The following is a 26,253-nucleotide window of genomic DNA, read 5'->3' on the forward strand; positions in this document are numbered from 1 at the left end:
CTTTCTCACCTACCATTGCGTCACCTGCTGTGATAGAGACAGAAACCTCAAACAGGGATGGAAAGGGGAAGGCCAAACCAATACAAGTACTGGAGAGAGGTCAAATAAAAATCAGGAACTGAACTCCCACAAGTTCTTCCCCAAACAGGAGAGAGGAGGGGATCAATTCAGGCTTCACATCCCATCCAAATTCACAGGGGGAAGGGAGGAAGCTACTGCCTGGTGTCTGCTAGTGTCTACAGGAAGCCATGAGCTATATTTACCCTAAGGATACGACCCCTGCTAGGGACAATATTGAACTGAGAGACCTTCCAAGGGCATTATAGGGCATCCCAGATGTTTCCTTCAGGCACTTACAGATTCTGAGTTGGTTTAATATTTCCTCACCTGTGCAGGGAGCTCTCAGGATATCTCTTTCCTCTGAACCCTGGAGGTCTGGGACCCATGGCTCTTCCCCTTGTTCCAGCTGGGAGATCACATCAGGTTGGGAAATTGGAAACCCTGCTCAGATGAAAGAAAACAAAGGAGGTCACTTGATTTCATAACTTTGTCATAAAAAACATTCTATTAATTTAACTTCAGTGCTTAGTGTGACGGGTGTGCCTGGGGCAGTCCACACTGAAAATGCCAGGGTCAGGGCAGGATGAAAAAGGGAGAGCAGATGCTCCCAAAACTGGTGGTTAACACTGAAGTTAAACTCAACGACCAGTCACAAACTGTGCTTCTGATCCCACACACGGGTTATCGAGAAGCTGAAAAAAGAAATCACACAGCCCCCTTTATTGCATTCCAGTTCTCCGACTCCCAATCAGCACCTAGGTCCAGTACAGTGAGAGTTTATTTAAAAACTCTGCTCATATACAAAATGTTGTTCTGACCCCAAAAGGTCAGCCACATTACAAGATCACTATAGGTTTGGATCTTACCCAAAAGACCACACTGCCAGCCAATCCTTTAGCATGGAAAGACAAGACAGGACACGACACAAAAAAAGTTGTTAAATGGGAAAGCAGTGAGATGCATTCCAAAATCTATATATCAGGTTATTAGCAGTATTGCTGAGCTGCTGGCTTGAAAGTCCGTCTGGAACACATCCACAAGTTCGATGGGTCTTTCAGTCCTTTGTTCCAGGCTTCAATTTGTAGAGAAGTTGCTCCAGAGGTAGGAAGAGGGATTGAAGACAAAACGGAGATGATGCAGCTGCCCTTTATATTCCTTTTGCCATGTGGCTTGTACTACCTGTGTCCCAAACACAAACTTCACAGCACAAGGCATGGAAAAGCCTCAGAAGTCTCAGCACACAGACATACCCCTGCAGGTCTTGCTGACTCAATAGGTTTATGCCCTTGATCAGGGATGGGCAAATTACGGCCCACGGGCCACATCCAGCCGACAGGACCGTCCTGCCCAGTGCCTGATTTCCTGGCTGGGGAGGCTAGCCCCTCCCCCGCAGCCACGCCACCGCGCAGGTAGCGCTCCTGCGGGGCGGGGCTGTGCGCTCCTGCTGCGCAGTGTGTCTGGCTCTGCGTGGTCCACGTGGCTGCCAGACACGCTGCTCTGAGCAGCATGGTAAGGAGGTGGGGGCATTGGATAAGGAGCAGGGAGTCCCAGGGGGCAGTCAGGGGACAGTTGGATGGGGCGGAGGTTCTGGGGGGACGGGGGCTGGATAGGTGTGGGAGTCCCAAGGGTCTGTCAGTGGGCAGGGGGGTGGATAGAGGTCAGGGCAGTCAAGGGACAGGTAGCAGCGGGGTTGGGTAGGGGGTGGGGTCCTGGATATGAACCCATATCCACACCCCCACCCCCGACAGACCCCGGGACTCCTACGCCTATCCAAGCCCCCTGTTCCCCATCCCCTGACCACCCGCCCAATCGTTCCCTGCTCCCTGTCCCCTGACTGCCCCCCAGGGCTCTCTGCCCCTTATCCAACCCCCTGGCCCCCTTACCACAGCCACGCGGCCTGCTGCAGCTAGACACGGGGTCCCTCAGGAGCGCGCAGACCAGCCCCCTTACCATGCCACTCAGAACAGTAGGAGCTCGCAGCCCCACCGCTGCAGCACTGCCCGGGAGCGGTGGGCCAGAGCGCTGGTGGCGCGGCATGTTGAGGCTGTAGGGGGACAGCGGGGGCGAGGGGACAACAGGGGAGAGGAGGGGAGGAGAGGGGATGGGGGAGCCTCCCCGGCCGGGAGCTCAGGGGCCGGATGTGGCCTGTGGGCTGTAGTTTACCCACCCCTGACTTACACGTTAGTTTGTAAAAAGAACAGGAGTACTTGTGGCACCTTAGAGACTAACAAATTTATTTGTGGTTTATCTGCATTTCTTTTGTAAACAATTCTGACTTTTATGACTTGTTACCTGTAGTCACTTAAAATCTTTTTTTTTGGTAATTAACAATCTTGTTTTATTGTTTTATCCAACTAGCGTGTTTGGATTAAAGTGTGTTGGAAACTGCATTTGGGATGTAGCGGGGTGGACGTCCGCTCCTGCTCTGAAGGGTTAAAAACAGCCCTGGGAGGGGGCTGTGGCTGGAGAAAGCAGCTTTTAGGCTGGGCTGATTGGGGGAAGTGGCTGCAGCTGGGGCCACACCCCAAACAGACTCAGCTGGCCTATAAAGGCAGAGAAGCCAGGGGCAGATAGAGTCTCTCCCTGTTTGTAGAGGGAGATGGGCCTGGCTGCAGGGAGCTGGACACAGGGTACCTGAGTGGAGCAGGGCTGGGGAAAGGCAGAGGAGCTGGGGAGCTCCAGCCTGGAAAGCCCCAGGCCGAGGCCTAGCAGAAGGCAATAGGTACTGGGGGGTTGCAGAGGGCAGCCCAGCGGTAGGCAAAGGCAGCAGGTCCAAACCCTCCTTGCCAGTGATGAGTGGCTGATACTGCAGCCTGCCCCAGGGGGTGGGGCTAGACGATGACTGGCCTTATACTGAGCCAAGGTGGGAATAGTGGGTGGGAGTTCCCTGGGGAGGGGAGACCCTAAGACTGAGGGGTTACTGCCAGAGGGCAGCACCCCAGGTAAAAGGGGCACCAGGTCCAGGGAGGGACACGGGGGGCCAGAGGACAGGCGGATCACCAGCCTGCAGAGGGTGCGCTGGAGCTGGAATGAGCTAATTCCCAGAAGTCACCAGCAGGGGGTGCTGCAGGGATGAGTCCCCTCATCTACATGGGATAACAAGGCTGGTGCATGTCAGTTTCCACTGATGAAATGACAGACTTCATATGAGCTTGCAGTGTTCAGTAGTGTGCTGGACAGGGAAAGATGCACATTTCTGGGGGAAGTCTGGGAACAGAGACTTTTCTGGGGTTTTCCTGTGCTGCACTGTAACTCCTGAGTCGCTGACTAGCAGCACTCAATACTGTGTAGCTGGGAGCGAGTTACATGCTGGAGACTGTGTGTTACCTGCCCAGGAGCGGCTGCTCTCACAGTAAATCAGTGTAAAAGTCACCCCAGCTTGGGAAACTGAGGGGACACAGCTGTTCAACACTCCAGATTGCACTGTGCTTAATGTCACAGACACTCAATTTCAAAGAGGCTCCCAAAACACAGAGAAAGTAAATCCATGTCCCAGAAATCCAAGACTCCAGAGAGAGGGCAAGTCTCCCTGCCACTGCTTCTTGCTGACGGAGAGGTCCAGAGACAATGAGAGAGTCCTGGGGAGGCTGGGGACAGTAACCATGGGCTGGTGGGGTTCAGTGGAGAAAGGGAACAGGAAGGGCAGGGACAGTACTGAATGCAGGATCTCAGCAGTACTAGATGTCAGGATAGCACATAGTGCAGCCCATTGGAAAACATAATCCCAACTATACATACAAAATGATGAGGTCTAAATTAGCTGTTTCCACTCAAGAGAGAGAACTTGGAGTCATGGATAGTTCTCTGAAAACATCCACGCAATGTGCAGCGGCAGTCAAAAAGCGAACGGAATGCTGGGAATCATTAAGCAAGGGATAGAAAAGACAAAAAATATCATATTGCCTGTATATAAATCTATGGTGCACCCACATCTCGAATACGGCTGTAGGAGCTGGATTTTATAATGTACTGTGAGAATTTAATGTACGATTTGATTTCATCCTGTCAGCCACCCTGTTTGAATAGCAGAAAGGAATGACAGACCAGAACAATCCTTCTGACTGATTATGGTCACCTTTTGTTTTAGGATAAGTTACACTGTCTACTATGGTTTCCTCTATGTATTACAAATTAGGCACTCTAGTTAAATCTACATGTCTTTGTTTTAAGGTTTAGTAAATAAGAGACAGGATTCACTATTGTGTCTATGTTAAGTAGATTAGAGAAACATTGAAGGCAAGGTTTCATTTGCAATGCCTTTTTGCTCGATATAAAATACTACTGTTTGTATTCTCAGTGGGTTTGTGTGAATGAGGATGTATGCATCAGGAAAAGAGAAGGTGTAAAGGCCATTGTTATAGCCAGAGTCAAGGAAGAAGGAGTCAAGAGACTTAAAGGACATCAAAGAATCAACAACGTGCATCCATAACGAAGGGCAGATTGATGACTCTGAGGTAAAGGCTGGCACCCCTGAGGACAATTGATTAAATCAGAACAAAGGTCAGGGTGACCCTGTCGGAGGTGCACTGGAATGTTTACACCAGTTAAGTAGTAACCGATCACAAACAGATACAGCAAAATCCATAGACTTCAACAAAGGAAAAAACCTATAAGAACCAGGGTGCTTGGCCATGGGACTTTGGGTTCATCTTGCCACACTCCAGGAGCATTGGATTGCGACCGACAAAAGCCCAGCCCCACATTGGCCATTAGATTGACTCGAGCTACAACAGACTGGTAACTATGAACTGCTCTGGCGGAGGGAGGGGGGAGAGAGAGAGAGAGAGAGAGAGAGAGAGAGAGAGAGAGAGAGAGAGAGAGAGAGAGAGAGAGAGAGAGAGAGAGAGAGAGAGAGAGAGAGAGAGAGAGAGAGAGAGAGAGAGAGAGAGAGAGAGAGAGAGAGAGAGAGAGAGAGAGAGTGTGTGTGTGTGTGTGTGTGTGTGTGTGTGTGTGTGTGTGTGTGTGTGTGTGTGTGTGTGTGTGTGTGTGTGTGTGTGTGTGTGTGTGTGTGTGTGTGTGTGTGTGTGTGTGTTTTTGTAGGAGCATAACACTGCGTTCAGATGTGGTTGCCCCATCTCAAAGAAGTTTACTTATGCAAACAGGAGATATTTGACACCGTGCAATATTGTTCCTGTGTTCTGCAGCAGGGGAGGGTCTGTGGCAGTGTGTTGGTCACTGGCATATTGGGGTGATGCAGAGACAGGACAGAGCAGAGATGGCATTGTGGGGCTGGCATGAACCTTAACTCTTCATTTCCCCTTCCAAGAACTGAGGGGACAGGAATCCTTACCCAGTGAGGTCACATTCTCATAGTTCTCCTGCATGACGTCTCTGTAGAGGGCTCTCTGAGCAGAGCCCAGCAGAGCCCACTCTTCCCTGGTGAAATACACAGCCACCTCCTCGAAGGTCACTGGCCCCTGAAAGAGCAAGGGTCCAATACTCAGTACCTGATGTCCCACTCCCACTACTTGTGGGGGAGAGAAGCCAATCAAATTCAAGCTCTGGGTGGATCACAGTCAGAGTCCCACCTCCACCCCACTCAGAGCATCCTGGAAACACCAGGTTAAGGGGATGAAGCGAGAGCTCCTTTTCTCTCCCAGCAGATCCATCACACTCCTACTAGCCACAGACAGATACAGGAGATGGAGCCCCTAGCAGGGACCAGGGAGAGATCCCTGGTAGGAAGCCCAACACCCTCCTCATTGTGAGGAGCTGGATATGAAGGGAGGGGAATCTCCCCTAAACCTCACTGGTGGGTGCCCCCTTCATATCTCACAGCAGCGGCTGGTCAGTCAGGTCAGGCTCCAGCACTGGGAGTCTGGTCAGTTTTCCTAGCCCCATGTAGGAGGATTATTTTCTGTTTCACAAATTGGGGTATTTCCACCTCCTAATCTCATGGGTCTGTTCCTAGAATTGGGCCACTCATTAAACTCCTCCCAGCAGGAATGTCACAAGCTGTCCTCCTCCCTTCCCCACCCTGTGCATTTCCTGCCCTGCTCCAAACCAGACTGTGCAAATCTTCCCATCTCCGGTGTATTTGCTGTCCCTCTCCCTCCTGCAGGAACCCACCAGCAACCCCCCGATAATCCCTACCTGAACAGGCTCCGCTGCAGCCATTTCTCTCCCCTGTCCCATGGCAGGATGAGATGAGCTGGAGTGAAATATGGACGTCATTCTGCAGCCTGGGAGGGTGAGAAGGGCAGTTGTGGGGGTTACAGAACAGGCTTTAGTTAATTTCACAGGACGATTCTCTAACGCCCTTTCCTTGCACACAGACATCCTAGATTCTGCCATGCTGGGAAATGCTTGATCTCTTTATTACAGTGTGGAGCTGGCCCCTCCTGCCGGGCTAAGCCCACAGAGAGATTTTTAACCTTCCTTCTCCCTCCCCGATCCCGTAACAAAGTCTCTGATCACAAGGCTAGAAAAGAGCAGAACCAAAGGAGTCACTGTGGGGGATTCCCTCAGACACTGACCCCAGGGCAGTCACACCCCAGCAGGGGGAATATGGAGTCAAGAACCAGCTTTTTCTCTGTCTGATCCTTTTCTTGTTCACTGGAAAGTGGTTCTGCCCAGAGATGCTGCAATACATGAGTCTGGGTGGACTAGAGAGCTGGAAATCTCTCCCCCCACTCATTTCTCCCACTGCCCCTTTCAGTCTCTCCTTCCCCTGTCCTCTCTCCCTGCCCCTCTGGCTGGGACAGTCCCATTCCTGGGGGCTTTGCTCTCCCACGGCTGGATTTGCTCCTGGCAACTGTTAATAGGAGAGGCTGTTTGTGCAGTCACTTTCTTGCCAGTCCCCAGCACTTTCTCAGAGGTCTTTCAGTTACCTGGAGTCTGTGGTAGAATTTGCACTAACAGGGCCCAGGGCTGCCCCAAGGGGCTAGGACCAGCTGCAGAAAGTCATCCCCTGGGCCGGGCAGGGAAGAAGCTTTAATTAAGGTCACATCCCAGCACAGAGCCCCGCTGGGGGAGCAGCAGCTGCTAAGCCTGGTCTCCCAGATCACAATGGAGGCTGCAGCGTCTGACCCAGGAAGCTGAACCCCAATATCCTGAGCAGAGAGGGACAGAGCTTTTGAGCAGCTTCCCTCCTTTAGCTCTCTGGGGAGGGCAGCTAATGAGAGCCCCTCCTCACAGGGAGAATTGCTGATCTCATTGGCCCCACTGTCCATCCGGAGTCACTCCTTGTCTTTCCATGCAGTGACTCTGGATTAACAATGGTCTCAATGAAACCAGATTTTAGAAAGAAGGAGTCCAGAACGATGTGGAAGAGACCATTGTGTGGCAGTGCTAAACCCCTTCCCACCTGCCGCACCCCCCAGATCTAGTATAAGGACTTGGGGGGGGGGGCATGAATATTCCCTGCGGGACCAGAAGTTCCTGCAGTTTACAAGAGGGGAGAAAAGAAAAAATCTGTGATTTCACCTGACAGTGTTTGGTAAGTGGATAGAAAGTTATCAGGGTGAGTGGGCCTGGCTGGGGGCTGCCTGGCCGTGCTTGGAGCCAGGATTGTGGCACAAACTGATCCGGGAGCAGGATCACGGTTAGTAGCAGCCCCCAGACACCCCCCAGTACCCAGACCTCACAGCCGGGGCCCCAGACACCCCCACAGCCCCAGCCAGGGTCCTGCCAGATCTTCCCTGGCCCCCAGTCCCCAGAGTCCCTGGCCAGGGGCCCCAGACACCCCCAGAGCCCCACCAGCCCCAGGGGGAGCTGGACACTGGCAAAGGGGAGAGAAAATGCGGCACAATTGGGGGGGGAATAGGGAACTTCTCAGGGGTTTGGGGGAGGGGGGTCACCCTGGGGGCTGCTCGTGGCTCTCTAGGGAGAAAGGGGGCAGGGCGGGGGGGCAGCGGTAAATCCGGGGGGATCTCAGCCCCCCCCTTTCTCTCCCCGCTCCTCGGGGGTCACCGGCTCCCCCCCCGGCCATGTCCGGGCTGCACCGACACTCCCTCCCCGCCCCTTTCCCAGCCCCCCCGGGACCTCCCCGCCCGATCTCACCCCCCGGCAGCCCCCACCCGGCCCCACACCGGGACCCCAGGGAGCAGATCCCGGCGCTGCGAGATGCCGGGTCCCCCCCGCCAGGACCTGTAGAGGCGGGGCCGGGCGCGGGGGGGTTCAGGGGCCCCCAGCACAGACCCCCCCGCTGCCCCGCCCGGGCTCCCGGCTCACAATGGAGCAGCGCGCGGCGCTCACCCAGCAGCTGATCACACTCCGCCCCGCCCCCCACGATCTGCGCATGCCCAGAGCCGGGAGACACAAGCCGAACTACATTTCCCAGCCTGCCCCGGGGGCGCTTCCGTCCTCCCCAGCCCAGGGAAGGGAGGTCCCCGGGGCCAGCCTGACCTTCCCCCCACCGCTCCTCCTTTCCCCGGCCCCGCCCCCTCTCCCAGCCGGTGCCTCTCAGCCCCCCCCCGCCTGTTCCCGGGGAGCGGCAGAGCCGGGGGGGGGCTCGTGACCCCCCCGCAATAACCGGCCCCGAACAGCCCCCGGCCCCGACCCCGCCCGGCAGGAGCGTGTCCGCCCCACGCGTGTCCCCGGCCCCGGCCATGGCCCCGCTGCTGCACACAGGGGCAGGGGCCGGGGAACGGGTGGCCACGCAGGGGGCTTGGGACACGCGGGGAAGCCCAGGGGAAAAGCGGGGGCAGATCGGTCCCCTCCCCCCTCGCCCCTGCGGTGCCCGGCTCAGCAGAGGGAGCTGGAGCAGCTGGGGGAGGCAGGAGCCGGGAGCGCACAGAACCGGGAGCATCAGCCCCCGGCAGCTCCGGAGAGACCAGACGCTGCTGCCTCCATCGGGAGCTGGGAGCGGAGCAGCTGCTGCTTCCCCAGCGGGGTCTGTGCCGGGGGGGGGAGCCCGACATTAACCCCTCCGGGCCCGGGCGGGGGCTTCTCTGGCTGCAGTGGAGCCAGCTCAGGTCGGGTTATTGGGGAGCGGCTGGTGGGTTCCTGCTGGAGGGGGAGGGGCAGTAAACACTGAAGAGGTGGCAACTTCTGGGGAGTTAGGGCTGGAGGGGGCAGGGAATCCGCTGGGTGAGGAGAGGGAGGGGGACAGAGTGTGACAAACCTCCTGGGACTTGTTTAACGGGGGCCTAGCTCCTCAGAACAAAGGCCTGGGTGTTGGGGGAGAAAATTCCCTAATTTGTGAAACAGGAAACAGACAAAGCAACCCCCTGGGTGGGGCTGGGAAAACTGACCAGGCTTCCAGTGCTGAACCCCTCAGCCTGCGAGCCAGGGGCTGGTGTGACATGGAAAGGGGACACCCACCAGGGAGGTGTAGGGAAGATGTCCTGGCCCCTCACATCCAGCTGCTGGCAGTGGGGAGGGTGTTGGGTTCCTGCCATGGGGCTGGATCAGCCTCTGGCTCGTAGCCGTGTGATGGATCTGCTGGCAGAGACAAGGGGTCTCTCTTTGTTCTCTCACCGTGATGCCCCCCTGGCTGCTCTCAGCAGTGTGGGGATAGGACTGTGCTGACTGTCTCTGTCTCAGAGCTTCCATTTGATTGGGTCCTTTCCTCCATGAATAGTGGGGCAGCAGGTGTTGGACTCTTGCTCTTTCAGGGGCCGGTGACCTTCCAGGAGGTGGCTGTGCATTTCACCAGGGAAGAGAGGGCTCTGCTGGACCCCACTCAGAGAGCCCTCTGCAGAGACGTCATGCAGGAGAACTATGAGACTGTGACCTCGCTGGGTAAGGATTCCCGTCCCCTCCATTCTTAGAAGGGGAAATGAAGAGTTAAGGTTCATGGCACCCCCACAATGCCACCTCTGCTCTGCCCTGTTTCAGCATCACCCCAACATGCCAGAGAGACACACACTAGCCCTCTCCCCTCCCCGGTTACAGAGCGCTCTGGGAACAGAGCAGTACAGCAGAAAGTCTCACGACTTCTCTGTGCTAAGATAATATTCAGGTTCGTCTCCGTCATAGCAAATAGAAGCTTCCTCCCCCCGGTCTGCTCTCCAGTACTGAACCTCCTGCACACAGACCAGCTGAGACTCGCAGTGTTACCACCTCTTTGCCCTCAGCCTGAGTTTTCCTTTTGAGTCACTGCTTCACTTACCCCTCACTGAGCCCCACAGATCACTCGAACATACGCTGCCAGGGTGCTGACAACCCCCATGGCAAGCACACGCCCTTGGGCACCTTTGCTGACAAAGCCTACAACACTCAGCACAGAACTGAGCCAGAATTGGCCCCCCAAGTTTCACATGCACCTCTCTGCATAGCACAGGCACAGCTCTGCCCAGCTGCTCCAACCCATCCCTCCGTCAGCCAGTCACAGCTCCAGCTGGCCCCGTGCACACAGCTGGAGGACATGCGGATAGATGCTGGGATTCCCACCTGTGAACACAGCACAGACAGTGGCACGTTCTCTTAGTCTTTCCTCAGATCGATTATAGGTTCATAGCTTTGAAGGCCAGATATGACTATTAGGTCATCTACTCTGACGTCCTTTATACCACAGACCATAGAATTCATCCCGTTACTGCTGCATTGAGCTGAACACCTGAGTCCCTGTGGCAGTTGGTTAACCTTTGCACAGGCCACACAGAACCATCCTCAGTGGTTCTTGCCAGCTGCAGGGTTAAGGGTTGGGGGCAAAGTTAAGGTTGCATTGGAGGGGGGGCGTTTATATTAACTTCTCATTTCCTGGTTCGCAGAGGTTTAAGTTTAGTCACCATCTATACCAGAGGTAGGCAAAGTACCCTCCTGCCTCCCTTGTTTTCTTTCCCTTGAGCAGGGTTTCCAGTTTCCAAACCCTACGTGATCTCCCAGCTGGAAGGAGGGGAAGAGCCGTGGGTCCTGGATCTCCAGGGTTCAGAGGAAAGCGAGATCCTGAGAAGTCCCTGGACAGGTGAGGAAACATGAAATCAACCCAGAAACTGTCAGTGCCTGAGAGAACCAGCTGGGATTCCCCACACAGACTCTGTGAGCTCAGGACAGTCCCCAGCAGATCTCACTCCTGGCTTCCTACAGATGATGACTGACAGCTTGGCTGGAGCTCCCTCCCTTCCTGCTGAGTATTTGGATGGGATGTGGGCAGGGCCGGCCTTGGAGACATGGCACGCTGGGCAAACTTGCATTTTGGTGCCCCTGGCTCCCATGGGTGTGGCACCCCCCCTTCCCTCTGTCCCCCATGGGCTCCCCAGGCTCCTCCCCCTCCCTCCCCCCAGCCCCTGCACTGGGCCCCCTTCGCACCAAAGACCGGCTCCCCCTACGCGCCTAACTACGGCCCTCTCCAGCCCCTCCCAACCCCTGCCCCCTCCTGTGCCCCTAAGCCCTGCACTGTGCCCTTTCACCCCAACCCCTTCCCCTCCCTCATGTGCCCCTAATCCCAGGACTGTGCCCCCTTCACTCATACCCCCTGCACCTCCCTCCTGCACCCTGAACCCCTGAATGGTGCATACCCCCTTCACCCCAAACCCTGCCTCCTGCACCTCAACACCTGCCCCTTCCTGAGCCCCCAGCCCCTGCACTGTGCCCCTTTGCCCCAAATGCCTTCTCCCCTCCTGCACCCCTAATCCCTACACCCCTTCAATTCTAACGTCTGCCCCCGCACCCCAACCCCTGCCCCCTCCTGAGCCCCCAGCCCTGCACTGTGCCCCATTTGCCCCTAACCCCTGCATCCTCCTGCACCCAAGTGGGGAACCTGACCGAGACTCACAAAGCAGCTGGCATTGCTGCTCGCCCCCCCACTGGACTGCTGCTCCCCCGCCCCACGCAGCCCTGGGGGGCTGGGAGAGGGGAGCAAGGAGCGACGTCAGGGCTTCCTGCACCCAGGTCACTTTCCCTGCAGGCTGTGTAAGGGGAGGGCAGGAGAGCAGCTGCTCCTGATGTCTTAGCTCAGCCCAGGTGGGGAAGTGACCTGGATGCAGGGAGCCCTGGTGTGTGTTGAGGGGAGGATATGAAGGAGTGTGTGTATGCTGAAGGGAGTGAGTGAAGGACTGTGGGATCCTCTCCTAACACTGTCCAACTCCCCTGCTGGCAGGATCCCTTTCTATTCCTTTCTTCCCTCTGAGCAAAAGATGGGCACTTTTTCCTCACTGGAAATTGAACCCAGGCTGTTTGGGTGAAAACCAGGACTCATAACCACTAGACTATATGGAACTTGCATAATTAAGAACATATTTACACATTCACATTCATTAACATTTAAAAGTGGCCATTCAAAAAACTTCAAAAACAGACTTCAACGAGAAATTGCAGAGTTACAATTTATTTACAAACATAACACTATTAATTTGAGCTTGAATAGGGACTGGGAGTGACTTGCTCACTATAAAAGCAATTTTTCCCTCTCTTGGTATTGACACCTCCCCATCAATTATTGGGAGTGAACCACATCCACCCTGACTGAATTGGCCTTCAACACTGGTTCTCCCCTTGTAAGGTAACTTCCTTCATGTCATGTTCCAAAAATATTTATGCCTGTATTTGCAATTTTCACCCAAGGCATCTGAAGAAGTGGGCTTTTTACCCACGAACGCTTTTGCCCAAATAAATCCGTTAGTCCTTAAGGTGCCACCGGACTCCTCGCTGTTTTTGTGAAATAAAAGCAAAACGCATTCTAAGCTGATCTTAACCCTTTCAGTGCCCTTACAAACTTAGATGCTTCTCACCACAGGCTGCCTGGTTGCTTGTTTTACACTGACTTGTGAAATTGTCCAAAGTGCTTGGGAAAGCTGCTCAGATTTCAGCCGGGCTCTCCTTTGATCAGCGTCAGTTGCTTGGTGTGGTGATGTCTGTAGGTGGAGCTGGAGAGAGAGGAAAAGCCTGGTGAATGTCTCTCCTTTTATCATGTCCTTTCTTCCCTCTTGGCTTTGCCCCCCACCCCTTCAGAGTCAGGTGAGCATCACTGCGTCTCTCCAAGCAAGGCTGAGCAATTCCCCTCGTGTGGCCTCGTGCAGGTGAGTCATTGCGTTGTAGCTCCCTTGCTGGGCAATGGCTGTTGATGGGTTGTTTGACACCCTGTCCGGGCATTGGTTACTTTCCTTGCTGTTGCCACTGGGGAGCTAATATCTGGCTGATTCCCCCAACTTACAGCCTAGTGACAACCACACTACACAATTCTCATAATGTCATATGCATGAATGGTCTACATAGATGGGTAGAGAAATGACTTGCAGCAGATCATATCCTTTCCCCTGATAACTTACAAGTCATGCTTTATATGTAAGATCACGATTATATGAAAATGAGGAATATGTTGGTTACAGCACGCCCCCCCAAAGGTCTAGAATGTCACACTAAGATTCGATTTTCATTTCTTATGTAACCAACTTTGACCTCTCTGCCTAACACTTATAATCACTTACAATCTATCTTTCTGTAGTTAATAAACTTATTTTAATGTTTTACACTGACTTGTGAAATTGTCCAAAGTGCTTGGGAAAGCTGCTCAGATTAAAAAGGCTGGTGCATGTTCACTTTCTTTTAATGAGCTTGCACTTTTCAAGAGGTTTTGAGCAGTGTAAGATGGTACATTTCTGAGGTGCAAGGCTGAGGGCTGGGGAGATATGCTGGTGTCTCTCTATGTATAATTGAGGAGTGGCTTATAGAGCATTCATGCTACTTAGTTGGGTGCATTGCTGCATGTTGTTGGCTGAGTGATCACAGCACATGGAGGGGGTTTTGCTGCTTGTCAGTAGTGCAGCATTGTAAGATACAGCCCAGGCTGGAGAAATAAGAGGACAGAGCAGTCCTACTGTTTGGGTTTCTACCCCACAGATCCCACCACACAGAGACTCTCCTATGACCAGCCGTGGTAATATTGTGCTTAGTGCCTTGTAGCTCCAAGAGCTGCAGATGCAAGATGAGTTACAGCGACCTTGATCTTGTTTCCATGTTTATCCGATGCCTCTTTTCTACACTTGTCAGCAAAAAGACCCGTTTCTTTTGCAAGCATTTGTATGGCTAGCCAGAGTCGGGCTTCTCCATTAACAAAAAAGATCGACCAAAAGGTGACAAGAGGAGGCACGTTCAGCAAGACAGCACTGGATGCGGGATCTGCTTTTTATCCAGCAGGTCTCTTGGCAAGCTCTGAAATAACAGTAGCTCCAGGTCCCATCAGGGCCGCCCAGATGGTGGAGTAAGTGGGGCAATTTGCCCTGGTCCCCGCAGGGGCCCCCACAAGAGTTTTTTGGGGCTCCTGGAGCGGGGTCCTTCACTAACTCCGGGAGCTCTGGAAAACTCTCGTGGGGTCCGGGCCTCCGGAGATTCTTCCACTCTGGGTCTTCGGTGGCAATTCGGCGGCGGGGGGTCCTTCATGAATGAAAAGTGACTTCATTGAAGTGTTGAAGGGCCTTAATGGAGAGAAAAGATTGGGTATGAAAGGGCTCTTGAATCTCGCAGAGAAAGGCATAACAAGACCCAATGGCTGGAAGGTGAAAAGATACAAATTCATATTACAACTAAGGCACAAATATTCAACAGCGAGGATGATTCACCACAGGAACAAGCTACCAAGGAAAGCGGTGGATTCTCCATCTCCTGATGTCATTCAATGAAGACTAGATGCCTTTCTGGAATGTGTTTGCTCAAAAAGTATCTATTGTGTCATACAGGAGGCCTGTGATATGCAGGGGGTCAGATTAGCTGCTCTAATGGTCTCTTCTGACCATAAAGTCGACTAATTTCTGAAAAACAGAGTGTAGCATTGGGAGCAGTGTCTGATGTTTTCCTGTCTAGCCGGCTTGCTTCCTAGAACGAACGCTCCTGGAGTGGGGTGATCCACAGGGAGTAGCTCAAACCTCCAAAGTGCCTGGCCAGGGGCAGGACATTAGCCCAGCAAGGGAGGGGTGTGGCAGTGACATCACAAAGGCTTTTTGCAGGACCTCAGACTATTGGTCAAAGGTGGTGGGGAGGTGGTGACCTCACAGAGAGATGCTGACATCAGCCAGGCAGGACAGGGGCGAGGGGACAGGGAACCCTCAGAGACCCCTGTGGCTTTGCTTCAGCAAGTCTCCTTCTCCAGGTCTCTCTCTGAGGACTGAGAGAGTATTTGGGTTCAGGTATGTGAGCGCCAGGAGGAACCTCTTTCGAGTTTTCTCCTTCCCTTTTAGTGATTTTACTAGAAAACAGCCGTCCCTGTTTAGAAGGTAAGAGCCTCCTGGAGGGAAAGGGTGTCATGGGGGTGTCACAGTTCAGATGCCGGTGCCTCCCCCAATGTAAGGAAGTTCCTGCCACCCTACTCTGTGTTCGCAGGGCTGGAGAAAGCAGCATCCACGGCAGTGATTTGCTCCTGGCTGCCAGAGCAGAGCAGCAGGCTCAGCTGTGAGAACTTCCCAGAGCGATGAAAGGGGAGGGGCCCATGGCTCTGTAGCAGGAATGCAGGGCAGGCGAGTTCACGGCGGGCATTGTGGGATACTGGAGGAGGCCAGTTATGGTGATATAATGAACAGCAGCGTCTACTCTGTCACTTTAAGTTTGCTGCAAAAAGCTCTAGACCTCTCATCGAAGTCGTTTTATTTTGTCACCAAAACAGGGCTGTTTTGTCGCCAGACGTGGCATTGCAGTGTGTGCACCAGCCACAAGCTGCTGACCGAGGGAGCGTTGTGTGTTTTTCACACACCTGAGCAATATAATTCTGCTGAAACAACTTTGTAGTGCAGACCTGGCCAAAGATTGACTCACACACAGCTTGCAAGGAAAACCTCACCTGCTCCTCTGCTTTGCAGAATCCAAACACAAGTAAAGCTTGTCAGGCCCCGGTAGAGATGGCAGGGAGTCAGGTGTGGGCAGGGCCGGCTCTGGCTTTTTTGCCACCCCAAGCAAAAAAAAATGGGGTGGGGCCACCGGAGCAACAAAACAGGGGGGGAAAAAACGGCACGGGTGGAGCAGCAAAGCGGGGGTGTGGGGATACGGTGCGGCTGAAGCGGCAAAGCGGGGGACACGACGTGGCTGGAGTGGCAAAGTGGCGGAGGACAACACAAAACAGTGGGGCTGGAGCAGCAAAGCTGGGGGCAGGGACACGGCACAGCTGGAGCAGCAAAGTGGGGCGGGGACAACACAAAAACGGTGGGGCTGGAGCAGCAAAGCTGGGGGCAGGGACACGGCACAGCTGGAGCAGCAAAGTGGGGCGGGGACAACACAAAAACGGTGGGGCTGGAGCAGCAAAGCTGAGGGGAGGGACACGACGTGGCTGGAGCAGCAAAGTGGGGTGGGGACAACACAAAACGGTGGGGCTGGAGCAGCCAAGCAGGGGGTTGGGGGCAAGACCACGGCACGGCCGGCAAAGCAGGGGAAAAACAAACAAAAAAAATCCACAGGGTGGCCGGAGCCAGTGGACTCCCTGTGCTGCAGAGTGCGCGCCCGGTCTAGTGGGGGCGGGGGGAAGGGGAGGGAGCGGGGGGGAGAGAGAAGGGGGGCGGCCAGCGCTTCAGCGGGACACTCACCACGCGGCCCTGACCGCTGTGCCGCCTGGTACCCTCACTCCTTCTCTAGACTAACCAGTCCTGATATACTGTAACATGGTTATATTCCACCACCTTCACTGGTTACACCCAACAAAATTAATTATACAGCAGACAGAAACAATCACAGACCCAGACAGAGACCATGCAAATAAACATACAAAACAATACAGAAGGGAGGATTTCACAACTACATCTATACAGACATAAGGGTTTTCCAGCTGTGTCTATTGATAAGTGAGTTCTTGCCAGACAGGATGCTACCAAACTAAGTTTCCCTTTCTCTGGAGGGGATGGAATATCAGGGCAGGATTGTATTCCTAACAGCCCAATAGCACCTTATTTCAGTGTGACTAGTTGGGAATGTGAGGATGTGACCATACACCTCCCACCTTATGGCTGCCTTTGCTGCTTAGCCGAAGAACCAGGCCTCAGACTGTCACAGTAAGAGAAGGCCATTACACAGACAGACAGTGATTTTTTATTCTCTCTTTTATATCTTTATAACTAGCTAAGTGATAAAAATACACCTAAATTCATAAAGTACAGGCCTCTGCAGACAGGCCTGAATATCTGTATCCTAACAGTCCTCGAGGTCAGGCAGCCTCTGGGTAAGGGGGTGGGGACTCAGATCCTTCCCCTGGCCAATTCCACCAGGGTCATGTATAAACCAGGCAAGTTCCCCACAATAGCCAGACCAGATGCCCCCTGTACACTTGTGCTCTGTCCTCATTGCTTCTCTGTCTCTCTTCCCCTCATCTCTGCTGCTCCCCCTCTGGGCTTTCTCAGCACCTGGCCCCACAGCGCTTCCTGCCAGCCAGAGACTGTGTGTTCTAGGCCTGCTCCTGTGGATGTGGCCTCTCTCCTGATTGCTAAGGAAAGGAACCTTTCCAGGAAATGGCCACAGCTTCTGGGAATCCGCATGTGGCTGTGAACACAATTTGGCTCCTGGCACACGCGGCAACTTAAAAGCTGAGCACCCAGACAGGGGCTTGAACCCTGGACCCTCAGATTAAGAGCCTGATGCTCTACCAACTGAGCTACCTGGGCTTGTTGGAAAACATATTCATTGCTCACCACAAGAGTGAGCAGGCAGGCAAAAGAGAGGCAAAAAAAGTCCCTCCTCTTTTTCTGCACAGCCACTGCCTGTCAGCAGGATTCCTCCTCCTCCTCCCTCCTGTGCCTCAGTGCGACTAAATCTCCGCACCTAGACAGCCGGTCCATCTGCTGCACCTCAATCCCCCATGCCTGAGCCTCCCTGCCAAAGCCCTGCACCTGGCTCCAGAGAATTAAGTCTCACGTGTCGCTGGGAACTCGGATTCTTGTGCCCAGAGCGTCTCAGCCCCCTCAGTAGATGACCTGAGAAACACAGTGTCCGGCTTTTCCAAAGAAGAGCTTAGACCCCCCTCATCATGTGGCCTAAAGGATAAGGCATCTCCCTGTGGATCGGATGATTCAGGATTTGAGTCCCCTCATGGTTGTGCTCACTTTGTGCTGCAAGTCCTGCTCCCTTCAGGTCTGGAACCTCTTCTTGGTCACTCAGGCCAATGCTCTGGCTTCAGCTAGAGCCCCAGGAAAGAGTTGTGGGGTGGGCATCACAAAGGCTGGGGCATGAGTCCCAGGTGCTTCCAGTCTTGGCTTTGCCATTCCTGATTTGCCAAAAAAATGGGCAGCTCTACTTCCAAAGTGAGCACCTTGAGTGGGAACGGTCAGACGCCCCATCAGGGGGCCTGGCCCTGCTTTCCTACCTTCTTCTGATGTTGGCCACAGAGCATCAGCAGCTGGCCTGAGGGTGGCCTTCAGTGGGTGTTCGGCATGGCAGGAGCAGCCTGGCCAGGTGTTTTTGTGGCCGTCTGCTGGCCACGCATAGGTATGGTCCTGCCCTCCTCTTGCCCCACCTTCCATTGCTCTGTGGCTTTTAAACCTTCCCTTGGAGCTGTCAGCACCAGGTGCCTCTGCTCCAGGTGCCCGGAGGAGGAGAGGTGCTGGGCTCCCGCCTGGGACTCTTCCTCCATCCTGCCCAGCCCTGACTATGAAGTCTGGCCCTGGCCCTCCTTCCTTCAAGTGCCAGGTGGGCAAGAGGAAAAGCACAGAGGCAAGTGCCAAACTTGCGAGCAGCAGGTGAAGCCCTGAGAATCCCAAACCTCAGGTGTCAGTAGCCAGTTCTAGAGCCCTAACCCACTGCAGCCGTCCCACCCAGAGGGCTGAGTCACCCAACAGGAGGAGAAAGACTTGTTCTTGCACAGCAAGAGACAGGGAAGTTGAGCACTGGGAGCTCCAGGGCTTTACCACAAGCTAACACAAGGTCCCACTGAGATTTGAACTCAGATTGCAGGATTCAAAGTCCTGAGTGCTGCCCATTACACCATGGGACCAGCTCATGTTGCCTTCTCTGCACATTTGTGACTCTCTTGGGGCTGGCTTGTGTTAAGGCCTGTTGGCCCCTTACTAAAACTTAGTGGGGGTTTTGGTTGGCTAGTTCCCAGTCCCAGTAGAAGGGGAAAGGGCCAATGGGAAATCAGGCCCCTGAGACTGACAGTCCCCAGGGGCAATGGGGAGAGGCCAAAGCTCCAAGTTAGCCGCACTGACAGGCCAGGCAGTGTAATGAGGGAGTCACCAGGCCAGGGGGTCCCATCCTCCGTGGGAGCTGGAACTGCCTGGGCCAGAGTGGGGCAGAGCTAAGGAGAGAGCAGGAGCCCAAGAAGAGCCGGGGAGCAGAGCTGTGCAGGTGTAGTGCCAGAAACTGCTCCCTGTAGGACTTTGCTACCTGCAGCAGTTACTGAGACCTGAGGTTGTTCTTATTTGCTGACTTGTCCTAATTGGCTAAAACTTGACAGTGGTGGGGGGATGGAAGCATAAAGGCTTCATCCTCCAAACGACCCTGCCTCGTGTCCATATGTATCTATTACCTCTTAATACCGAATTGTAAAAAATAGAGTGAGGTCATTTAAACATCATTTATTTTGCAGCTTCATTCACTGTTCCAGATGATGAGGCTGCAGTTGGCTGATATGAGCGGGAGCACCGAGGGAAGGGAGGGGCGGCCTCCCCTGACATTTTTGCAGCCTGCATGGAACGGAGACAAAGCAGGGGGATGCAGGGACTCAGGGCAGGACCCACGGATCCGGTAGTGCAGGCCCACAGTCACTGGAGGAGGAGAGAGAGACCCGCGAGAGGAAGCTGATGGTGGGAAGCAATAAGTGCAGAGTGCAAACCAGCCAAGAGTCACAGGGGTCTAGAAAAGGAAACAGCAGCAGGTCCCATGGTGTAATGGGCAGCACTCAAAACTCTGAATCCTAGAATCTGAGTTCAAATCTCAGTGGGACCTCGTGGCGATACATTGCTTTGCTGCAAAGCCCTGGAGCTCAATGTGTTTGGCTACCTTCTTTCAGGGTCAACTAGAGTGAGGTTTTTCTCTTCTGCTGGGTGACTGATGCCCACTGGAGATAGGTCTCTGGTCTGGCTGGTTCAATGGGCGGCTCTAGGTTGGGGTCCCACAACTTAACAGTTTGGCTATAGAGTCCTGCGGGTTGACAGGATGGTTGTTTCTCGCTGCTTCACCTGATGCCCACAACTTTGGTCCCTGCAGCTGTCACACTCTTCCTCTTGCCCACATGGCACTTAAAGGAAGGAGGGCCGGGGCCAGGCTTCACAGTCAGGGAAAGGCAGGAGGGAGGCAGAGTCCCAGGCGGGAGCCCAACACACCTCTCCTCCTCTGGGCACCTGGGGTGTTGTTCCCCCCTGTTCAGGCACCCCTGGGTCCCTGCACTTCATACAGCTCTCCCTGATTTCAGCTGTTAGTGAGGGAGCCTCACTGCTAGCACAGACTGGGCAGTTTCTTGCATGAGAGACACTGTCCCAAAGCAGGACTAATGCTTAGAGCTGGTTATCAGTGATTTCAGATCTGTTGGTCTGCAGCAAGACTCTCCATTGAGTCTTAACCAGCTCTGTTATTACACAGGGAAGAACAAAAGGGTCAAATGGGGCCTGGAACCCTTAAGAAGAATCCACCCCACCGAGTACAACACTTGTCGCTACCTGCTCTCAGCCCCACTGAGAATGTTTTGGGGTCACCCGTCGCCTGTATCAACCTAGGAGTCTCAGAGAATCCTAATTAAGAGGTGCTCCAGTGGCGCAATTGGTTAGCGCACAGTACTTATAGGGCAGTGCTGAGAGGAGCTATGCTGAGGTTGTGAGTTCAAACCTCACCTGGAGCACTGGTTTTTGTTAACCAAGTAGTGTCACCCCCTCATTTGGCCTGTGGAATGTAGAATTCAAGCCCTGGGGACCCTGAGGAGGGGGCTAATAAAAAATGCCCCCTTCACTTATTACCTCCTCTCCAGGTCAGAATCTACAATCCTTTCTCCCCCACAGCCCCTGTGCCAGGATCCCTCAAGCAGAGCCTGGAGTCCTGCCCCTGGCGTCTGTACTATTGACACAGACTAAGTGACAGGGACAAAACACTCAAATCCCGCCTGGTGCGGGGAGCCAGGTTTGCTCTTCAAATTCTGTCCTTGGTACATTTCCAGGCCTGGGAATGTCCCACAACAGCATTGAATGGGAAGCTGCCTGCAGAACAGTGACACTGCACAGAGCTCCTGTGGAGGAGGGGTGGGAATTAGTAACATTTTGAGGATCGTTTGGGAAATGAGCCTTTGCTGACAAGGTTTGTCTCTGTTCATATTTCACCTTCAGGTGTTATGTTGAGGGATCTTTAGTATATTTTTGTGAGGTTAATAACTATCTCCTCAACTTTATTTACTCAACTTAAAAATTGGTCACTTGATTTTTGCATCTCCCTGTGAAAATACAATTGACACGTGTGGCTTTGTACAGGGGGTCATGATGTTAAAGTTAAGGAATTCAGTCTCTGTACTTCTGGGGGGAGTGTTGTTTTTTTACAGCTGCCTCAGGGCCAGGCACACTGGGCTGTTAGCTGCACCCACTGTCCTTGCCAGGGGCCCCTGCTGAACCCTGGGCGGCTGCACTGCAGTGCTGGGGTGACTGCAGGTAGAGAAGCTGCTGTGGAGCAATGTAGAGCAGGTGCAGGAAGGAGACGGGGTCACTATTCACATTCTGAACTGCACAGTTTTCCAAATTTGGGACTAGATTCATAGATTCATAGACTTAAGGTCAGAAGGGACCATTATGATCATCTAGTCTGACCTCCTGCACAATACAGGCCACAGAATCTCACTCACCCACTCCTGTAACAAACCCCTAACCTATGTCTGAGTTATTGACGTCCTCAAATTGTGGCTTAAAGACCTCAAGGTGCAGGGAATCCTCCAGCAAGTGACCCGAGCCCCATGCCGCAGAGGAAGTCGAATGTCCGAGAACAATTCTGGTGAACGCAGAGCAATGACACTGGCAATGCCCAGACCTCCAATAGGGGCAATGTGGAAATTAATAATGGGAAGATCATTTGTGAAATTAGTCGTCACTGACAAGATTTGTCTCTGTTCCTATTTCACGCTATGGTGTTAGTTAGAGGAATCAGTACAGATTTTTACTATATCAATTAAACACTTAATTTTATTTAATCAAGCCAAAAACTTAGTATCACTTATTTTTTCTCTGTCCTAGCAAGAATGAATTGAATTTTGTGAGTTTCTGGAAAGTGCAGCTAGATTAAATGTGGGAAATTCAGTCTCTGTGTTTGTGAGCTGATGTTTTCCTCTCACAGGTCAGTGCCTGCATTGAAATACCCAGAGGGACCTAAGGGCTGATGTACGCTGGGCACTGAACTGGCAAAGCGATGTCTCCCAGGGTGTGACCCCCCCCCACAAACCCATATAGTTAAGGTGACCTAAGCCCGGGTTAGATAGTGCTAAAGAAAAGGAAGAATTGTTCTGTCCATGCAGCTATTACAGGGATGGGAAAATCCTCCAGTCACTGTCTACTCCAAAGTGCTATAGCAGCGCCACAGCAGCGTTTTAAGTGTAGACAGAGTGAAAGTAGATTTATCTCCAGTTTGCACTATGGATGCTCAGGCACTAAGACTACAATAATAACAACAACAACAGCACAGCACTTGCGTAGTTGGCAGGATTCAAACCTGCACAGGGAGACCCCAATGGATTTCTAGTCCATCGCCTTAACCACTCGGCCACAACTACTTGACATATGTCCATTTTACTGCATGATGATATTGTTCTCACTGAATTGTCACTTCAAATTGTTTGCTCAGACCAGCTTCCCCAGCACACTCACGGCTGCGCATCAGTGTAAGTGTGTCCTTGGGTGAACAGTGAGAATTCCTGCCCATTTCCCTTCCGGCTGGAGCAGCATGAGAGTGTGTTTGTGTGAACGACATTGCTGTAGATTGTTGTTCATTCCCCACTCTGACAATTCAGACAGTCCCTTTCCTAGTCAAATCTCCAGCACATCGTTCCAATAGCAGGGGGCAGGATTTCTCTGGGGCACTGAAATTTTTCAGAGGGCTGGCGCATGAACTCAGCCTTGCATTCCACCCTTGATGTTTCATGGACTAACAACAGCAGCAGAAAGAGCGGAGCCAATATCTCCCTGGCAGGGATGCAGGTGCCATGACCCCTCTGTCTGACCATCGCCATTGCAGGAGAAAAAGGTTCACTGGCATCGAATGCCCTGTCTCAAACCAGAGACACAGGGAGGTTTTGCTGTTCATGGATCTGTGCAAAGGAAATTTTGTCTCTGTGTGAAACTGAGGTCAGAAATGAAACGTCCACATGGTGGCCCAATGCTCTATGGAATGTGGGTGAAGGACTCGGGCTGAGAAATGATTTAACAGGAGTTTGTATCAATTTATTGCCCTAATTAAAATCTATGGCTAAAAGGCAGCCACTGTTGTTAGTACTTGTACCTGTGTAGGGACACCCCAGTGGGTGTCAAGTCCATTGTCTTCATGAGGGGCAGTCGATTATTTTAGCAAAGTACAAATTTCTTGGTCAAGGCCTAGGCTCTGGAGAAAACAATACACTGCTGATAAGAAGAAGTACGTCAAAAGATTTTGCAGCCACCATGGGCATAACTATGATGTGTCGTGTTTCACTCTTTATACCTGGCGCCACCTCCTTTCCCTTTAGCCTTGTAGTTGACCAAGGGCAAAGCTGAACATCTCCTCAGACACCAGGGAGCGTTTATGTCCATTCCTGTGAGCTACACAGGGGTTTGATGTTGCTGCTTTCAGTCCTCTGGCTCTGCCGGGATAAGGAACAATTCAGGCTGTCACTGCCCTTCCCCCAACACAGTTGCATGGGAACTGACCAAAGGAGCCTGCAGCACTGCCAACTCCTTTAGCACCCTCGGATGCAGCGCATCCGGCCCCATGGATTTGTGCTCATCCAGCTTTCTAAATAGTCCCGAAGCACTTCTTTCTCCACAGAGGGCTGGTCACCTCCTCCCCATGCTGTGCTGCCCAGTGCAGCAGTCTGGGAGCTGATTTTGTTCATGAAGACGGGGAAGGGGGAGGGGGGGAAGCATTGAGTACATTAGCTTTTTCCACATCCTCTGTCACTAGGTCGCCTCCCTCATTCTGTAAGGGGCCCACACTTTCCTTGACTTTCTTCTTGTTGCTAACATCCCTGAAGAAACCCTTCTTGTTGTTACTCTTCACATCTCTTGCTAGCTGCAACTCCAAGCATGAGTTGCCCTTCCTGATTTCACTCCTGCGTGCCTGAGCAATATTTTTATACTCCTCCCTGGTCATTTGTCCAATCTTCCACTTCTTCAAACGGCGCTGCCTGCCAGTGCACTCAGCCTCACTTGGCAGGTAACAAAAGGGATCGAGTGGCCGTCCAGTTTCTGGAGAGTGGCTGACAACGCCCGACCTTCTGCCCTGAGGAGAAACTGACGTGAGACAAGGCAGGGGAGGTCATTCTTGTATTGGACCAACTTCCGGTGGGGCGAGAGAGAGAGCAAGAGAGAGAAGCGAAATGCAAGCTGCGCTCTTTCCCCAGCAGCAGGTGGGCCACGTCGTCTCTCTGCTGGCCTGGCTTCCCGGGACGGGACCCGGCTACCACTACAGGGCAGGCAAGAGCGGCGGCCCGGGCGGGCAGGGGGAGGGGCCCGAGCGGAGGGGCGGAGCCGCATGAGCGGGTATGCAGATCTGTGTGCGAGCACAGCATTGTGGGAGCGGATGCAGGCTGCCAGGCAGGGCCCGACTTTGGCGCCGGGAGCTCGGTGTGGAGAAGGGAGGGGCTCCGGGGGATGCGTCGGGGCAGCTGTCGGCAGTGGGGGCCGGTGTGGGCGAGGCCGGCGGTCGGTCCACCCCGTTTGTTATAAGTGTGGGGCGAGCGAGGGCGGGCGGCGGCCGGGCAGCAGGAACTCATACTTACCTGGCAGGGGAGATACCATGATCACGAAGGTGGTTTTTCTAGGGTGAGGCTTTTATCCATTGTACTGCAGGTGTGCTGACCCCTGCGATTTCCCCAAATGCGGAAACTCGACTGCATAATTTGTGGTAGTTGGGGACTGCGTTCGCGCTCTCCCCTGGCAATTGGTTGGAACAACAGACAACCAAAAGTGGGCTGCTTAGGCTTAGTGCACTGCAAAGCAGACTCTAAGGAAAGCAGGTTATTTTTCTGTACCTTTGGGAGTACTCTTTTTCCACAGGCCCTGTACTTTTGGGCACCTTCATTGTTATTCCTCGTAAGCAAAGCTCAGCTCTGAAACTTTACTGGGGCCTTATAAGGCTCTTTGTGTTCTTGGCTTTCCCTGGTCTTTTGCAGCTGGTCTGCTCTCTAGTCTGCTTTTGGGGCGGGCTTGGACCGGTGCCTTCTTTGGCTCTAAGGGGAGCTGCCTGCCTGCTCTGCTTCTTTGCCTGCTTGTAGCTTCTTGCCCGGCCCTCCTTCTCAGGCTCTTCCTCCTTTGATGGGAGGACGGCCTGTCCAGAACGCCTGTCCCACCTGGTCCCCTCGTCCAACAGGCAGTTCCGCTCCTAGTGGGACCACAAGACGTCCCAGAGGAGAGAGGGTGGCCAGCAGAGTGGTGACGGGGAATGGCAAGTGACCGGCAATGTGGCCAGACAGCGGAGGGAGAAAGGGGCTTTCCCTCCAGGAGGTGAGAGGTGAACTCTGGGTTTCACTGACCCAGGGCAGCAGCTGTGGGTGAGGTGCAGTGAAGGGAGGGGCACATCCAAAGAGCTTCTGGTGTCTGGATTTAGGAGCCCGAGGCAAAAGGCCACTGCCCAGCGCACTGTGGGCGGGTGTTTTGCTCATAGTGTTGTGTTATGAATCCTGATTGTGGTGTTTTCACAAGTTCATACAAGCTCATTTTCCTCCTTTTCCTCCAAGTTTCTTTTCTACACTCAGTGCGTGTGAGTGGGGAAAGTATCGCCTCTTGGAGGCACCCAGTGGCCAGGGTTAGTTTCCCCAGGTTACTGGGTGGGGGCTTAAGCAGATTGTGTGTTGCATTGTTGAGGAGGAGCCCCAAGCACCCAGACAGGGAACTGTAACTTCAACCTTCAGAGTAAGAGCCAGAGGTGCTGCCAGCTGAGCTAGCCAGGCCGCCTAAACGTATTAACCCCTTTCACGGCAAGAGCAAACACCGGGTACTTCTGTGCTTCTCAGCAGCTGGGAAAGAGCCTCTTGTGGGGAAATATCTCCTGCCCCACTGCCAAAAGGAGCCCCCTGAGTGGGAACGGTCAGAGGCCCCACCTGCTTTCCAACCACCTTGTGATGCTGACCACAGAACGAATGCTGGTCTGTGGGTGGCCTTCAGTGGGGGTTCGGCATGGCAGGGAGCAGGCTGGCCTGGTGTCTCTGTGGCTGTCTGCTGGCCACGCATAGGCATAGTTCTCCCTTCC

General features: G+C 53.5%; 5 non-coding genes and 1 pseudogene across 5 annotated transcripts; 2 read left to right on the plus strand and 4 right to left on the minus strand.

Annotated features, from left to right (window-relative positions):
• The window catches only part of LOC120375436, a 648,226-nt pseudogene that overhangs the window by 399,814 nt on the left and 222,159 nt on the right, over window positions 1-26,253 (minus strand).
• TRNAK-CUU lies at window positions 17,444-17,516 on the minus strand. Its single transcript has one exon. It is a non-coding gene; the product is annotated as a tRNA-Lys (tRNA).
• On the minus strand, window positions 18,770-18,841 carry TRNAQ-UUG. The gene has a single exon. It is a non-coding gene; the product is annotated as a tRNA-Gln (tRNA).
• On the plus strand, window positions 20,590-20,683 carry TRNAI-UAU. The gene is made up of 2 exons: window positions 20,590-20,627; window positions 20,648-20,683. It is a non-coding gene; the product is annotated as a tRNA-Ile (tRNA).
• On the minus strand, window positions 22,504-22,585 carry TRNAS-AGA. The gene has a single exon. It is a non-coding gene; the product is annotated as a tRNA-Ser (tRNA).
• On the plus strand, window positions 24,777-24,941 carry LOC120376253. Its single transcript, XR_005587155.1, has one exon. It is a non-coding gene; the product is annotated as a U1 spliceosomal RNA (small nuclear RNA).

Source organism: Mauremys reevesii, linkage group 12 (genome assembly GCF_016161935.1).
Source record: "Mauremys reevesii isolate NIE-2019 linkage group 12, ASM1616193v1, whole genome shotgun sequence".
NCBI classification, from domain to species: domain Eukaryota; kingdom Metazoa; phylum Chordata; order Testudines; family Geoemydidae; genus Mauremys; species Mauremys reevesii.